Source organism: Mesoplodon bidens (genome assembly GCF_964165515.1).
Source record: "Mesoplodon bidens genome assembly, chromosome: 14".
NCBI classification, from domain to species: Eukaryota; Metazoa; Chordata; class Mammalia; order Artiodactyla; family Ziphiidae; genus Mesoplodon; species Mesoplodon bidens.
Window position 1 is genome coordinate 18,033,109 of NC_138170.1, and position 17,632 is coordinate 18,050,740.

A 17,632-nucleotide genomic window follows, 5' to 3' on the forward strand; every position below is an offset into this window, starting at 1 on the left:
GAGAGCTGATTGATTTCCAGCCCTCCACTGATTTGTGCTGTCAATACCGGGCAGCCTCATGGAAAATGTCCTCTGTATGTTGTAACCTTAAACTTTATGGAGATTTTTAAAAAAATGAGTTATGTGTCCATTTCAAAAGGATATTTTTAAAATCATTCCAACAGGATGTCTACATCCCAATGGTTAGGGTGGGCAGAAGGGGAGTTGGGGGCCTGTACTCTAGTTCAGGGCGTTTGACCCCCGGCAAGTGGCTGAGCCTCTTGTGGCTTGATTTCTCAGTGAGTAAACAAAGAGGAACACCTCTGCCTCATTGCCTCATTGAAGGTCGACAGGGAACAAATGAGAACTTGTTCTGGTGCTTGAGGAAGCACAGAGCATCATACAAAAGCACAGTACCACTCGCCTGCCTTTCTGGCTCTTTGCCAAGCACTCAGGGCTACAGTATGGTTTGGTCCTTGGAGGGGTGGGGAGGGGAGAGGGTGGGGCCGTTCAGCAGCAGCGCATTCACTGCAGTGACGGCAGCAGGTTTGGGTTTGGTGGGTGTCAGAGGAGGTGAGCTGTGGGCACACTCCCTAGACAGTGATGCCTGTACCTCCAGGGTCTGAGATGTTCTGAACACGGTACCCACTAAAGCTGGCACGTGGTAAGGATGGGTGAGTCCTCTGGACTACAGGAACCTGAGCTGGAATGCTGTGCTTCCATTCCAGTGGGATTGCCTGATGTAAGAAAGTGTGGGGGAGGCTCTGAAACCACTGCCCCCAGGAAGGCATGGTCGAGGGGCTGCGGTGCACTGGGTCCTTAGCCGGCCACTCCCGCCTCCCCCCAGTGCACATGCACAGTCCCTTCAGAGTCCTGCCAGGGTTGTGCTCCCTCACATGTGTGTCCTCTGGGGACTTCTACCTCCCAAGTCAGGAGCACTACTCTTCCTTGTTCAGTTGTCCCCGCCCCAGTGTCTCTGTCCCCTGTGGGACTAGCGATCGTGTGTGTCCCTTGCGCGGCTCTAGGCTTCGTGGTCTTGACTTCCCTTGTTAGTGAAGTCCACTCAGTCGCCTTTGAGTATCAGTGTCAGGCCTCGCTCCTTCCCTCCACGTAAGCCTGGCCACACCCCTTGGGTCAGGCAGGCACTCGCCATCTAACTGTGACTAACAAAAAATTTAAATCCTTAAATAAGGAGACTTAGAGCTTTACAGTGACCCTAGTACTACAGCTTTTCTTTCTCTTCATGTTTTATTTCAGTAGTCACCTCCTGCCACTTGGGCCTTCATTTAAATGCCCTAGGAGCCAAGTTCAAAGGCATCCCCTCCCATCTATGCTGACTGGACATCAAAACTGGTGTTCCCAGGCCCTCAGTGGGCACACTGTCCCCATCCAGTGTGCTCCCAGGAAAGCTCAGGGAAAGCCCTTTCTTTCCCATCCTACCTGAGTTTGAGGGCCCCAGTTCTAGGGTTGTGAGTGAAACCGAGCAGAACCCTGTGGGGCTCCTGGGCAAGGAAGCCTTTCATACAGCTGCTCATCCGGGAAGGGAGGGGATGCAGAGACAAGGGAGGAGCCGCCAAGAGACAACAGTGCAGCCTTGCGGCAGGGTCCTGGTTCCCCCGCAAGGGGTACGCATAACAGTATCTTTAAGCTCTTCTGCAGAACTAAAACCCCCAACAAATGGAAGATGTTCCAGAGGGAAGTTCTTCAAGAGACCACCTGAGTCCGATAAAAGGAGGTCAGGCCCTGCACACATCCTGATCCTTATCAGCAACCCGTCCACCCTTGAACCATTGCTATAAAACTCCTCACCAAATCCTCACGGGTTGGAACACACAGTTTTGAGAGGCACGAGTCCGCTGTGGCCCCCTTTGCCTGGCAAAGCAATTAAGCACTTCTTTTCTACTTCACCCCAAACTCTGTCTCCGAGGTTCAGTTCAGCACCGGTACACAAGAGGTCGAGTTTTCAGCATCACCATGACACCCAGGGGCCAGGAAACCTCGGCTCCACTTGGGGAGCTTCAATACACAGTGGTGGACAAATATGCTGTCCTTTAAACTTATCCTGGAGATTCCACTTCAGACCAAGACAAATATGGAATTTTGAGCTCAACCGTATTAAAGGGATTTATGCATGACTAAAAATAGAGAAAAATTCATTACATTCTTTTCTTGTAAGAAGCTGGATTTACTTTGCCAAATGTGTCTCAGAAAGTGCATCTTTTTTTTTTTTTTTCCTGTCAATAGTTATATTTGCTGCCGTTCCCAGCAGGGCAGATTGTCCATTAAATAATCACAATATAAGGGAATCCTCAATAAAATACAATTTGAGCTCAGGAGGACATAGGTATGCTTTGCTTTCAAGAATAGAGATGTTCTTCAAAGTGATTTTTCGGTAAAGCAACTAAGAAATACCAGAAATGCACCAGAAGGGAAATGAAAAATGTGGCTGAGACTCCAGACAGGAGGGAGGGGGGCTGGCAGCAGGAGCAGTGGGGGAGGGGCTCAGGGGCTCAGCCTCAGCCCGGCTGGGGAAGGAGGTCTGCTGCTCTGTCGCTGGTACTGTCTGTGGCTCCAGGAAGCCGGAGACCCTGGCTTCCCAAGGGGGCCCCTGCCAGCAGGGCCAGGAGCTCCAGGCTCCCCTCCCCTCTTCCCTTCTGGCCTGCTTTGCACCATTATCAGGCCAAGGCAGAAACAGCCAGAGATGGGGCCACGCCTTGGAGAGGATTCCAGAGCCAATAGGAAAGAAGCCTCTGTTTCATGGACAATTTATGGCAGCTGTCTGAAGCACAGTGGCTTCTGTGATGCAAGGTACAGTGGGTACAGCTCTGAGGAAGGCATTTTATGTCCTAGAGATGTTCTGTGCCTGTTTGAGGTGCTGCCTTTTCGGCAAATTGCTGATGTAACCCAGATGTCAGCTGGGGCCTCGTTAACCTTGGAGTTGAGGGAACCTTGGCTTCCCAAGTCCTCAGCAGCCTCCTGCTGACTCCTGAACACCCCCAGATTCACTCTCACTCTGGACCCTACCCTCTGTGTCTCCCATGTCCTTTACCCTGATGGGGGGTCAGACACAGACTCCTCTTGGGTCCCCCACTGGAATCCACTTACACAAAAGCATCGTAATCCAACCCGCCTGGAGGTTGAGGTTGGGACGCGTTTGGGGAGTTCTATCATGTACTTCCCTGCTCACAACAGCAAAACCTTCCTCCACAAGGTCTCCCTTGGGGGTGATGAAGGCGCTTTGGAAGTAGAGGGTGGAGATGGTTGCACACCACTGTGAATGTGCTAAATGCCCCTCTGAAGTGGATCATCTTCTGTTCTGTGAATTTCACCTCAATAAAAAACAAAAACCATTTGCAGCAACATGGACGGACCTGGAGATGATCATACTAAGTGAAGTAAGTCAGACAGAGAAAGACAAATATCATAGGATATCACTTACATGTGGAATCTTAAAAAATGATACCAGTGACCTTATTTACAAAACAGAAACAAACTCACGGACTTCGAAAACAAACTTACAGTTACCAAATGGGAAAGGTGGGGAGGGATAAATTAGGAGCTTGGGATTAACATATACACACTACCATACATAAAATAAATAATCAGCAAAGACCTATTGTTTAGCACAGGAACTATAGTCAATATCTTGTAATAACCTATAATGGAAAGAATCTGAAAAAGAGTATATATATATATATATATCTGAATCACTTTGCTCTATACCTGAAACATTGTAAATCAACTATACTTCAATTTAAAAATAAATAAATAAAGGAAAAAAACAAACCAAAAAAAACCCCAAACCAAACACTGCGCCCTCCAGCCCCCTCTTCCCTCCCCTCCCCTCTCTCGGGCCAGGCCAGCCTTCCCTGTCCACCGGGACACTGACACTTGCCCTCGCAAATACCTCCAGGGTATCAGCTTTCCAGGGCCTGGCCTGGACCCATCCATCTTCCAGAAAGGTCAGTCAGAGGAAAAGAGTGACATTTCTCTCTGTTCTGCGGACTTAAGTGAGGGCTTGGGAGGAACCCGTGAGTGCAGAGGGAGATTTGCTTTTTTTTTTTTTTTTTGCGATACGCGGGCCTCTCACTGCTGTAGCCTCTCCCGTTGCGGAGCACAGGCTCCGGACGCGCAGGCTCAGCGGCCATGGCTCACGGGCCCAGCCGCACCACGGCATGTGGGATCTTCCCAGACCGGGGCACGAACCCGTGTCCCCTGCATCGGCAGGCGGACTCTCAACCACTGCGCCACCAGGGAAGCCCGGAAGATTTGCTTTTGAATGACCAGTAGCATATGTGACATTCCAAACCCCCCACGTACCTGGGCCCCATGGGCGGGATACACAGCTCTCCTAGCCCTGCAGAACTTCTCAAGCTCCCAGAGAGTAGAGACAGGCCGTCCACAGCTAGGTGGTCAGACGCACTGGTCAACAGCCTGCCTCCGCCTCTTCCTTGCTCCTTGACCTTGAGGGACCCTCCAGCCTCTGTGCGCTTTGGTCCTTGCACCACTACATGGGGATGAGAGCAGGACTTGCATCATCTGGTCATGAGAAGTGGACAGCACGGGCTGCGTGGCAATGACAGTTAACGTTAGCGTTTGTGGTTCCAGCCACCTTGGAGCACGGCCATCAGAATGACTTGGTTTTGAGGGGCTTTGGCATGAACTTCCTATATTCCAACTATACCCACCTTTATGCTTACCCTTCCCAGGGCACCTGTCCAACATGGACTCAGAAATTGGGGTCCCTGGGACAGCAAAGATGCCTGGAAAGCCAAGGTATAAGCGTGTCACAATTCAACTGGAACTTGCTAAATTGCTTATGTTTGTAGTAATTACAGTTTACAAAACACCTTCACAATAATTTTCTCACTTGTTGTCACAACTGCCACAGGGAGCAGATTTCATCCCTATCTTTAGAGACGAGAAAGCTAAGATTCAAAGAGGTTAGGGGACTTGGCTAACGTCCCCTGGCAAAGAGTAGCCAAGAGTCAAAACTGGACGTTCTGACTCCCGTGTGAACTCCCAGGCGGGAGCTCTGTCCCCAAAGCTGGAGTCTTGCTCAGCTGAGCGCTGCCATGTGGCCAGCACCAGGCTGACGGCTGGTGGGCATAATGAAAGGAAAAGTCACACAGGTCCTGCCCCCAGGGAGCTTCCAGTCTACACAGAGACAGTTGAAGTCCTGCAGCCCCTGGTCCATAGGGTTGCCAACATGTATTCCTCAAATCTCCAGGGCATCTTGTAAGGAATTCTTATTTTCTTCAAGGGCATATCGTGATGGTGAGCTGTGCCCTCTGGCCAGCGTGCATGTGGCTGCAGTGAGGAAAGGAGTGTGGCTGAGTCTCTACATGATGAGGGAGGTGGTGCAGTGGAGGTGACCCTCGTCCAAGGCAGAGTCAGGGGACCAGGCTCTGTTGCTGGGCAAGGTGCCCAGGCTTGCCTAGCCTTGGCTCAGCTTTTTATTTGTCAAAAGGGGATCATCAGAGTAGCTACCTCATAGGGTCATTCTGAAAATTAAATGAGAAGATCTATGTAAGATATTTAGCACGTGTCCAAAATTATCAATATCATCCACTCAAGCAAGCTCTGTTCCACACTGACTATCTTCAGTAATAAGCAAATTCAACATCAGCTGATGCCATGTTTTGTGCAATGATTGGGTCCTATGGGATTAATTGCAATTAACTACTCCAAGTTGGATGTCCTTTATTCCTACATACGCATCTATACACAGACTAGAAATCCAGAGAGCACTAAAAGCACCATCACAATGAATGGCAGGGAGCAAAATTATAGTTTGAGAGTGTTTTACAACCTGAGTCACAAAAGGGATTTTGGGGAGAACACTCAATCGTAAAGACATTTTTTATATCTACTAATTCACTTAAATGTCAGATCAGAGAACAGACTTCAATTAAAGTTTGTAATAAGTATGCTTGACCTCTGTTTCATATACGTGTTTAGGAAGTTTTGTAAAAGCTACTAAAATACAGTAAAATAGATTAAGAAGATGGAATGATACGTCCCTCTTAAGAAAGATTTTGAAAAATTTAAGAGAAATGGCAATCTCCCACTCTCATCATTTTGTTCATTAAAAAAAAGATTTTAAGATATTCAAAAGACAATTTTCTCAAGCAAATCCTGAAGGTAATATTTTCACATGTGATGGCAACTTGGGTCAGTCATCATTTTTAATAAAACTGATTAATGACTAAGTGTGAACAAAGTAGGGAAGTGAGTAATCAGGTGGAATTTATGTTATTTTAAAGCTGGAATAAAAGTCTATGGGATGGAAAAAAAGCCTTTGGGGGCTTGGCCAAGCTCTTCAATAATCAGGAGGCTGAGGAGAGTGGCTGCTCTCAGGAACTGGAGTCTGGGCGCACAGACAGAACCCATTAAAAATTAACAAAATAGTTTGGAAGACTATTTTAAGCACTGTGAATTGGCAAATGGCAAATACCTAGCTGAACAGATGACTGGTTTGGATCCTTAATAGCCAGTTGTGAAGGAAATGGACCACGACAGGCTTTCAGACACAGAAGTGGCTGTCGGCACAGAGATGGAGGTGTGGGGTATCTCGACGTGAGGATCAGCGATTCCCTGCGCAGCAAACAGGAGAAGCCAAGTCTAACGTCCCATCAGTTGTTGAGCATTTTCTAGCAAATTAAGAGTAAGTCTGGAACTGAGGGTAGAAATGGATGGAGGGGAGTTCTGCATTGGAGTGGGTCTTAGGAACGGGAACCACCCAGTAACAGGGGGAGGCTGACAATTCTAGGCATTATGCAATAGTTTAATAATTTGCGGGGCTTCCCTGGTGGCGCAGTGGTTGAGAGTCTGCCTGCCAATGCAGGGGACACGGGTTAGAGCCCTGGTCTGGGAAGATCCCACATGCCGCGGAGCAACTAGGCCCGTGAGCCACAACTACTGAGCCTGCGCGTCTGGAGCCTGTGCTCCGCAACAAGAGAGGCTGCGACAATGAGAAGTCCGTGAACCGCGATGAAGAGTGGCCCCGCTCGCCGCAACTAGAGAAAGCCCTCGCATAGAAACGAGGACCCAACACAGCCAAAAATAAATAAATTAATTAATAAAAAAAATAAATGGGGGTTCTTTGTTAGACCATTGTATTAATTATGTTTTTTATTTTCTGTGTTCCTGATGCTCTGACACCTTGGGGAGTGGATAAATCTAGAGAGAAGGCCCCTCCCACGGGCTCACCAGTTCTTAAGGCCTGTGAGCTCGCCTTTCATACGCAAACCAACCTAACCAGATCCCACACTCCAACCTCCTCCTCTTCAGGCTCTTACCCTGAGGGCCACTACTCCCCTGCCCTAATCACCCCAAGGCAGGGTACCAGACAACTAGGGACAGCCCCTAAGTCCCAGAGCCTGCTGAAATTATTCAAACTCGTCAATCCTAAACTTGCTTCCCAAGCTTTCCCTGCCTGGTCTGTTCCTTCCTGAAGGAACCACAGTAAAGACTGTTACCTGTCCGGCCCACATTCTCCCCTCCCTCTCTCTGCCTCCTGACCCACGCTGGTGCTTCCCCTGTGGCCCTGCCTGTGGCATGGCATGCCTCCTCCTCTTGGGAACCGTGAGTCACAAACTATCTTTTCAATGGGGCCTCCCATACCTGAATAGTAATAAAACCTATATTTTAAAACAGCCATGCCAAATATCCCTGGCTTCAAAGAAGCCCCACCAAAATGTCATGTACCCAGAAAAGGCCAGGCTGAGGAAGTGAGTCTGAGCTTCAGAATGCAGGGTCTCTGTGCCCGCACGAGCAACCTGGACTTTATTCTGCAGACATCAGGGAACCTCTCCTACCTCCTGAGCAGAGAGGAAGTGATCGCAGCTGTACTGGAGGGAGGTGGATCTGGCCTGGACTGTGGGGTACATTGTGGAGGCAGGGAGGCCTGTAAGGAGGCTGGAGTAGCTAATGAGGCCAGAGGACCAGACGCAGGGAGGAAATAAAAAGAGCACTGTAGATCATGAGTAGCTAATGAGGCCAAAGGGCCACATGTGCCAACCAATGGAATGTGATGGGCAGGGGAAAAAGAAGGAAAATGACCAGAGCTTCCAAACACCAGCCTCTCCAAAGACAGGGGCAGGAATAAGAGTGATATAAAGAGGAGAAGTTTGGAAGTAGGGGGAAAATTGGTTTCCTCACTTCTTCTTTTCAAATCAGGGTGCTAGTGCTCATCATATATGCCTTTATCCCACTAGTATTGACTTGCTGAGCACCTCCCAGGCCCTAGAGCTTATATCTAGTGCAGAAGATGTTTCAAAACATACTGCTCCTTCTTTAAGGAGCCTCATAAGCCAGAAACTGCAGGCCAAAGACTCACCCGCATGCCCTTCTCCAGTGACTTGATGTTCTTTTTATCCTTGAAAACACATTCGCATCTGCCTCATCAACCTCATTCCTGCTGACATGAAGATAGCATCAGGGCTTTTAGGGGAGAAGCCAGAGTCAGTGACACTAACTTAGAAATCCATATTTATTTATTTTCCCCTTCGGTGTATCCAGTAAGTGCTAATAAAAAGAGACGAAGGAGTCACGTGGGTACCAGATGGGTGTGAGTGAGTCACCTGGCCCAGAAGGGGCAATTCCTCCTTGTTGCCCACTCCTGGTTCCTCTCTGGAGGCAGGGAAGCCCTCTTTCCTGGCCAGGACTCTCCCTCCTTCCCAGGGTGCACACCCACCATTGCTTTTGCCTAACTTCTGCCTGTAGAATGATCATTTCATGTCAGATTCCTTCCCAACACCAAGCCTGGGAGTCACAGATCAACAGCAAAACCCACAGATTAGGAACAGAGAGAAAGGCACCAGGTGGGCAAAGCCAAGCAAAGTGTCCCGACAACAGGATGAGAGCTTTTCCACCTGTCCATCTGACCTCTGCCCTCCGACATCTCCTCTGGCTGTAGGTAAGAGCTGCTGTCTTTCCTTCTGTCTTAGCTCAGGCAACTGTAACAAATAGCAGCTTAAACAACAGACAATTATTTTTCACAGTTCTGGAGGCTGGAGGTCCACCATAAAGGTGCCGGCCAATTCATTTCCTGGTGAGGGCTCTTTCTCTGGCTTGCAGATGGCCACCTTCTTGCTGTGTCCTTACAATGGCAGAAGAGAAGGGTATCATGTTTCTCCTGTCTCTCCTTACAAAGGCACCAATCCCATCACAAAGACTCCATCCTCATGTCCCAGTTCCCTACCAAAGGGCCCACTTCTACATACCATCACATTGAGGATTAGGGCTTCAATATATGAATTTGGGTGGGGGTGGGACACAATCATTCAATCCATAGTAACTTCATTGGCCCAAAGGCCATCAATGGGCCCTTCAGAGTCTCTCATTAAGGATGAATTTGCGTACAGATTTTTTTTTTTAATCCAAGCAGAAGGTAAAAGGTTTTTACTACTTAATAATGCCAATTTTATCATCACTTAGCATAACTTCGTTCTGACGATTTTATCATCACTTACAATAACTTCCATTAGGGTAATAATGGTGAGATGTTGATTGCAAATAATCTGCTTATATTCACTAATTATATGCAGACTGATATTTTTTTCCTCTTTAATATGTGATTTTAAAACACTGTTACTTCCTAAAAACAAGGCCTATCAAAGTAAGGAGACACATAGGCTACAGAGATAGAAAACTAGATTTATATATATTTGGTAAGTGCCTGATTAGAAGATGAAAATAAATGGAGATTCATCTTTAGAAATAAAGAATGTAAATGGCTCACTCTAGTTGATTTGCTCTCACCTTCTCTCCCTTGGGGTCAAATTAATATGTGTACTCCTGACAAGCCATTTTATACAGCAGAAAATATTGATGTCTAGTTGCCATCTCACAGGGGTGGGGGTGTGGGTCTCCCCAACACATGGTCTTTATAGAGATTAAGTATAAATTGCCAAGTTCTGAATTTTATGAGACTTCCATAGCTGGGAAGTACTCGTTTAAGTGAGGTGTAAAGATGCTTTTGATACATTATATTTTTATTTAAGCCTGCTATAAAGTTTTGTAAGGCTGTCCATTACAACCCTGGCTTTCAGGTGGCTATCATAACTCAGTGGAAATAATTATACTACTATTGCTACTACTACTGGCAAATTGCTACTTGAATATTGGCAAGAACATAGATTCAAATTATTTGTTTCCAATTTGATAAAATATCCTTTGGTTATTTTCATGTTTATAGATCAGTAATGCCCTGAGCATCCAAGCTAGACCTGGGCTGTCAGAGACATCCTTTTGGGTTTTTTGCAGTTGGAAATCATTTCCTTTCATCCATGGACATTTTCTAACCTATTTTTCAGTAATATGTTCAGATTTTTTTGGCTTAGTGGGAATAAAAGAATAACTCAGATTTCAGTAGAAAGAAAAGAATGACAGTGACAGTTTGCCTGTGTAATGTTTTTAACTATTTAAAAACAATGTTCTTCTCTCACTCTCTTTAGAAGATCCTGAGCATTAATTAGTTGAACACATGTTATTTGTTTCACTTTACGGATTAGGCAGGTATTTCCCTGTTTTATAGATAAGAAACCAAGGCTTAGAGAAATCAAGTGACTTGCTCCAGGTCACACAAGTAAATTTCCACATTGAGAACAGAAGGAGCCAGGTGTCCTGATCAATAGCCTTTCAGCCATAGGACATGAGATGCCAAAGATGGGAAATGCACACACACTCTTTTTAATGTACGTTTATCACAGTCTCCCTGAGAGTGATTCTCACATAAACCCACAAACTTTCGTGGTAGAACTTGCTGGTCAGGGCCAATGCCAAGGGCCTAGCCCATCGTATGGGGCCTACATTTTTGCACAGTTACCATGAGATGCACAAGAAGCAGTTTTGAGACTGCCAGCTGCCCTGCCCCAGCACTTGTGGACTGGGGCACAGGTGAAGTGGCTGCGACGACACCAGTGGCACCACCTCTCTGCTCACAGACTCTGCACCAAGATGCACCTCTCAAACATCAATCACTCTGATTTTCCCCCCAAGAAAGCAATTAAAGTGGGCATAAGTTCTGTCTCCCACGAGGTTTCCAAAGAGTAAATTAAAAATTTAGCATAATTCAAATTCTCAAGTCCGCCAAGATTTGAGCTTGTATCTTCCAATTGCAAACTGCTACCCCCAGGATGCACTGACTCCCACTGACAAGCTGCTACTACACTTGATATTTTTGGGGGGTGGGGGAATGGTCAGGAAAGTTTAGATTAAGAAGATCCTAGCACTGTAGAGCACAGGGAGCTATATTCAATATCCTGTGATAAACCATAATGGAAAAGAATATGAAAAAGAATATATATATATGTATAACTGTACATATACTGTATAACTGCTTGGCTGTACAGCAGAAATTAACACAACATTGTAAATCAACTATACTTCAATAAAATAAATTTAAAAGAAACAGACAGACATAGAAAACAAATTTACGGTTACCAGAGGGAGTAGTGGGGGTGGGAGGGGAGATAAATTAGGAGTCTGGGATTAACATATACACACTACAGTATATAAAATAGGTAAACAACAAGGACCTACTATATAGTGCAGGGAACTATATTAGATACCTTGTAATAACCTATAATGGAAAAGAATACGAAAAAGAATATATACGTGTGTGTGTGTATATATATATATATATATATATATATATATATATATATATATATATATAACTGAATCACTTCGCTGTGCACCTGAAACTAACACAACATTTTAAATTAACCATACTTAAATTTAAAGAATGTTTACAAAGAAAGAAAGAAAAAATCCCAGCTCAAGAAGGTCAAGCAATACAAGCTCTTCTTTTCTTGCCATCTCTCCCATCTGTCTACACACCCACAATGAGAATCAGAGAATCCTGGGTCCCAGGGCACTTCCAGAGCCAAAGGAAGCACGGTTTGTTTACATACTGCTGGGATGCACACTCCCAACCTGAACTGTATGGTGCTTCATGCCGTAACATTCTCCTCCTTTATACTGCAAGTTGTATTTCTTAAAGTATAGAAAGGAACTGCTTGGCTTCCTTCAGTGTAAAATCACCATGGTGAGTTTATTTTTCCTCGCCATGGGTTGTCTTCTGGAGTTTCAAGGTTGTAGCAATGTGTCCACCATCACCACATCATAGTTATTTTTTTGGTTTGTTTTTTTGTTTTTTGTTTTTTGCGGTATGCGGGCCTCTCACTGTTGTGGCCTCTCCCGTTGCGGAGCACAGGCTCCGGACGCGCAGGCTCAGCAGCCATGGCTCACGGGCCCAGCCGCTCCGTGGCATGTGGGATCTTCCCGGACCAGGGCACGAACCCGTGTCCCCTGCTTCGGCAGGCGGACTCTCAACCACTGCGCCACCAGGGAAGCCCCACATCATCGTTTTTATTGAACATCCTTTGTGAGGGTTCAAGTGAACAGACTCAGGCCCTGCAGTCCCAACGCTGACAATCTCTATATTAACAAGAACATAGGTCTAACGATTCCAAATTCTGCTAAAATTAGACCCAAATGTTCAATTTTCCACGTGTTCCTCTTAATTAAAAATGAAATGAAGAAACTATCAAAATTATATAAATTAAAGCAGATGGAATGCAGTATGGGAAGCTCTTCTATGATAACATTCCCTTTAATAAAATTCATTGGTTAATTTGGTTGATAAAAGCAGTGTTAAAATTAAATAAGAATGAACATACACTGGGTAAATATTTTGTGGTTTCCAGCCTGTGCTACCATAATAAAGGTAATTTAGCTTAAAAGGAGTCATCATCTTTCTTCATAACAGATTAAGCATTACTAATTGTGTGTTAATATGATACAATATGGAATTGGGTAGAGATTTTATCTTAAAGCATCTCTATTAAATTAAAGACAGCATTGGACGACAGCAAAGATAAGTCTGTTTATTTCCAAGTAGGACATCAAAAGAACTGTGGGGAGACGGTCCAGTAAGTAATGTTTTCTATACTATTTTAGCTGGTAATGTTACATTTATACTCATTATTGTAAATGACACTTTTTGGGGGGATAATCTAGATAATGCTTTATGGAGAAAAGCGATACTTTAATTATGATGCATAAGATACCAATCTTTTCTTTTACGTGTCTGATAGGATATTTCTATAAACAAGATGCTGGGTGGAAAATGATTCAACTCGGCTGCAATGAAATAAGCCTTCTTCACAGCTATTTCACCGCCTCTGAGGCTCTGCTATCATGAGATGGGCGGCCAGGGATTGCCACGGAGAGGACTCCCTCGTTTGGGGGAGTGAATAATAAAGCCTTAACTGCAAGCATGCTGGCACCATGGTTCCCGTTCCTTCCTCCGGCTCCTGAGCTATCTGTCAGTGTGTGACTGAGGTGTGCAGGACCCCTGGCGGCTCTCAGCTGTGTCCCCGCCAGGCTGGAGGGGCAGGATCCCCTCCGGGGAGCTGGCCAGCTGGAGGCTCCATGTCTGAGAAACACATCTCCCTTCTCCCTCTTGGCCTGGGCAGCCTCACCTGATAACACACATCATTGCCACAGCCTTGGCTGCTCTGGAGGACCAGGAGACGTCTTGAAAGTCAGTTGTTTAGCCTGTTAATATGTTTGTTTGTTTGTTTCTTTGTTCTTTTAGATTTTTTTGGTGTGGACCATTTTTTAAATCTTTATGGAATTTGTTACAATATTGCTTCTGTTTTATGTTTTGGTGTCTTTTTTTGTTTTCTTTGGCCTCTAGGCATGTGAGATCTTAGCTCCCTGCCCAGGGATCAAACCCGTACCCCCTGCATTGGGAAGCGAAGTCTTAACTACTGGACCGCGAGGGAAGTTCCAATGTGCTTGTTTTTTGGGGTTTTTTTTTGCGGTACGCAGGCCTCTCACTGCTGTGGCCTCTCCCGTTGCGGAGCACAGGCTCCAGACGTGCAGGCTCAGCAGCCATGGCTCACAGGCCCAGCCGCTCTGCGGCATGTGGGATCTTCCCGGACCGGGGCACGAACCCGTGTCCCCTGCATCGGCAGGCGGACTCCCAACCACTGCGTCACCAGGGAAGCCCCCAATGTGCTTGTTTTTAAAAGCACATGCCACAGACTGCCTCCTTTGAGGCTGTGCGTTTGCTGTGAACGTGAGACCCCCGCCCTGCCACTCATCTGTCTGTGGCCAAGCGCCCATGCCATCTTCTCCCCTCTGGGGACAGAGAGCCCAGCCCCCCAGCCACGTGTGCAGAGCCTTGGAAGACCTATCTCTTTACTGCTGACTGAGCACATTCGTCACTCAGACGTCTCTGACACGACACAGCACGAGTGTAGACAACCAGCGTAGTCATCAAGTACCAGCTGAGAATGAAAGCAGTTCGGGAATAAATAAATACAAACCTCCCCTGAAATATGCTGTTCGAAAAATCAGTCTGCAGGAGCGGATGCCAACCCTATTTTTGTACCAACCCGATTGAATTCTTAATGCCCAGCAAAAAAGAAAATCAGAGTTTCACATAAAGTGGAAAATGTAATAAATAATAAACAGCACTAACAACTTAGCATCCTAAGGAGACAGATGGAAAACTTCTCTCCCGAGATCACTACTTCCAAAATTAGAGAAGGGGCTTCTGGACGTGTTCAGGGTGGATAGTTCAAGCCTGAATTTCAATGAGGTGGGAATACTTTTTAGCATAAATGCAAGATTTTCCTGTCTCTCTCTTAGAAAACACAGAAAGGACGGCATTCATCTGCTTCACCCAGGACTCAAGGGCAAAACCTCAGGCTCTTCCAGAATGTTGGATTCAATTAAACAAGGGAAGATGCTGCTGGGGCTTTGTTTCCTACAGAAGTGTTATGATGCCATCGTCTGTCCAGGAAAAGAAAGGACCACGTACTGAAAGTTCTCAGAACGCTGGAGCATCGGGAATAAAGGAATTCTTTCCATGAGAAAAGCACGACCAGCCATAGGCTCATAATGGGCTAAAAGGGCAAGGACCTTCTCGGGGACCCTGAAGGCCTGCTGTTCTGGATCCACAGCTGCAGCTGAGTGGACATGGCACCGATCAAAGAGCAGGGGTGAGGCTGGGCCACGTCGCCCAGCTGTCTCTGCTCTGAATGACCTGGGAACAGCGCAAACGCCTCGGTCCGTCTTTATTCCCTTTCTAGGAAAGAGGCCCATTTACAGATGGACATGCCAAGGCACAGGTGATCCTGGGGGAGCTAATTTACCACAAATCCTGGTCCCTCTGGCCCTCCGGAGTCCCTCCTTCCCCAGCTGCCATCTTCACGAAGTTATTTGACTATACCACGTCCTACTGAGAGGCAGATGTGTGCCTATGACCTTCTGTTCACTGGTCAGGAGACTCCAGGCTGGGTTCCAGCCCCTTCTGCCTCAATTCCAATAATAACAAAGTTCCTCTTTAGACTTTCACTTCGCAGCTGTTTCAAGAGACCTCTGCTGTTATTGTCGTCACCTTACCAATATAGCTTTTTTTTTTTTTTCTTTCCATGCTGCGTCTCTTGCAGGATCTTAGTTTCCCCAACCAGGGACTGAACCCAGGCCCACAGCAGTGAAAGTGCCAAGTCCTAATCACTGGACCGCCAGAGAATTCTCCAACTTGGCTTTCATATTAGAAGCTGGCAAGAGCAAAATTTGCGTGAACAGATGATCCAAAATACTCTGATTGGGGTTTGGGGCCATCCAGAGCAAGTCTGGCAGAGGACAGCTTCCCCCCAGGAGACTTGAGCCAGTAGGTGGCCTGATGCGTCACCGCAATTACAGGTCATGGCACTAAGTAGCCCAATCCCTGCAAAATCCAACTGACTCTTTACAGAAATCATGTGTTTAAAAACAATGAATTGGGGATGCTGCAAAGAGTGAGGTGTTCCAGTTTCACCATGATGCCTCGGATGAACTTTTCAACCCACGACCCACATGAACACAAGTGGAGAGTTAAGGCAAATCCAAGTTCAAAATGTCAGAAAATAGGAGATCAGGATAAGAGTAACTTCCCTCAACTGCAGGAAAGGACTGGAAGTGATTAAGTCAAAAGCATGTTTTTCAGAACCATAGCAGCTTGCTTCTTCAAAGCCAACAAGAGCCTGAGGGACTCCAGTGAGGTGGGACTACAATTTTACATGGTGCAACTGCATCATGGTGGATGTGTAATCAAGCCCTTCCAGCCGCTTTACCATATTCTGTGGGTTAGAAAAAGGCCGTAGGTCTTGATATTTTCCAACTCTTTGTTAAAAGCTTCTAACTTCTCACTCTGGGCATCTGTTCTTCTCCCAAGTTCTTTGATCATCTTTACGATTGTTATCTTGAACTTCTTGGGTAGATTGCTTATCTCCACTTCATTTAGTTCTTCTTCTGGGGTTTTATCTCATGCCTTCGTTTGGAGCATATTCCTCCGTCGCCTCATTTTACCTAATTAACTGTCTTTATTTCTAGGTATCTGGTAGGTTGGTTACATTTCCTGAACTTGGAGAAGTGGCCTTTTGTAGGAGAGGTCCTATGTGTCCCAGTAGCACACTCCCCTCTGGTCACTAGAGCTATATGCTCTAGGGGTACCTCCTATGTGGGCCGCATGGGTCCTTCTGTTGCGGCGGGCTGACTACTATGTGTGGTCTGTTAGGTGTGGCTGGCACCCAGGTCCAGTTCGTCATTGCCAGGCTCTGCCTTGTAGGAAGGATGCGGCTACTGGTGGGTGGAGCCAGGTGGCTGGCTGTAGAGCCCCCGGGGACCCAGGGGCTAGTGCTGGCTCACTGATGGACAAAGCTGGGTCCCAGGGTGAGTGAATTGAAATTGTAAATCAACTATACCTCAATTTTAAAAAAAGAAAGAAAAAGGTCACTGGTCCTGCCCAATCTCAGAGGGAGAGGATCATACAAGGTGAAAACACCAAGGGGGGCTGGGGTTCATGGGGGGACACCTTATGTGTCTTCCTGCCATAACATACAGTTACCAAAATTAAGAAACTTAACACATAATTGACCGGGGGATTTCTGCAGAAACTAATGCCTGTGGCCGGCAATTTGTTATGAAAGTGAATATTTTTGAGTAAATATCAACTTTTTTTGCACTTAATGTACTTATTTGAAACTTTGTACATGTCTTACTAAAGCATTCTAATATTTCGCTAGAGCGTGATAGGCAGTATAGCAGACACCTCTGTGCAGGGGAACAGAACATCTATTACAAATATACCGTGTTTCACTGTGCTTTCCCCTGAAAAGAGCAGACTCCATACTTTCTGGCAGCACTTTTTTTAGTCCTGTGGGTATTATTTCCTCTAGAATATGTTCTTTTATTTTACCTGATAATCGACAAGGTGGATCTTTGTGGGGAGGCTCTTTTAGAAACTCCACAAGAAGGACCAGGTGCAGGACTACCACTACCTTCCCCAGAATGGTCAGTTACCCATTCTCTAACTACTGCTAGCAAAAATTGCTTGTAAGTCATTTTATTCTGTGCATTAAGGCTATAATAAATTCTAAACCCACTGAATAAACTGCAATTACTCAAATAGAAACCCACTTTCTTATACCATTTTTGAGTTTTCCAGAGGATATTGAAGTTTGCCAGATATTGATCACATTGATCAACTCCTTTCATATGTTTGTTATACTCTAATATACATGTGGGCTTAGTTATCTGATGACCAGTCCTCCTGTCTTCCTTTCCTGTAGATGTTATGGAGGCGTCA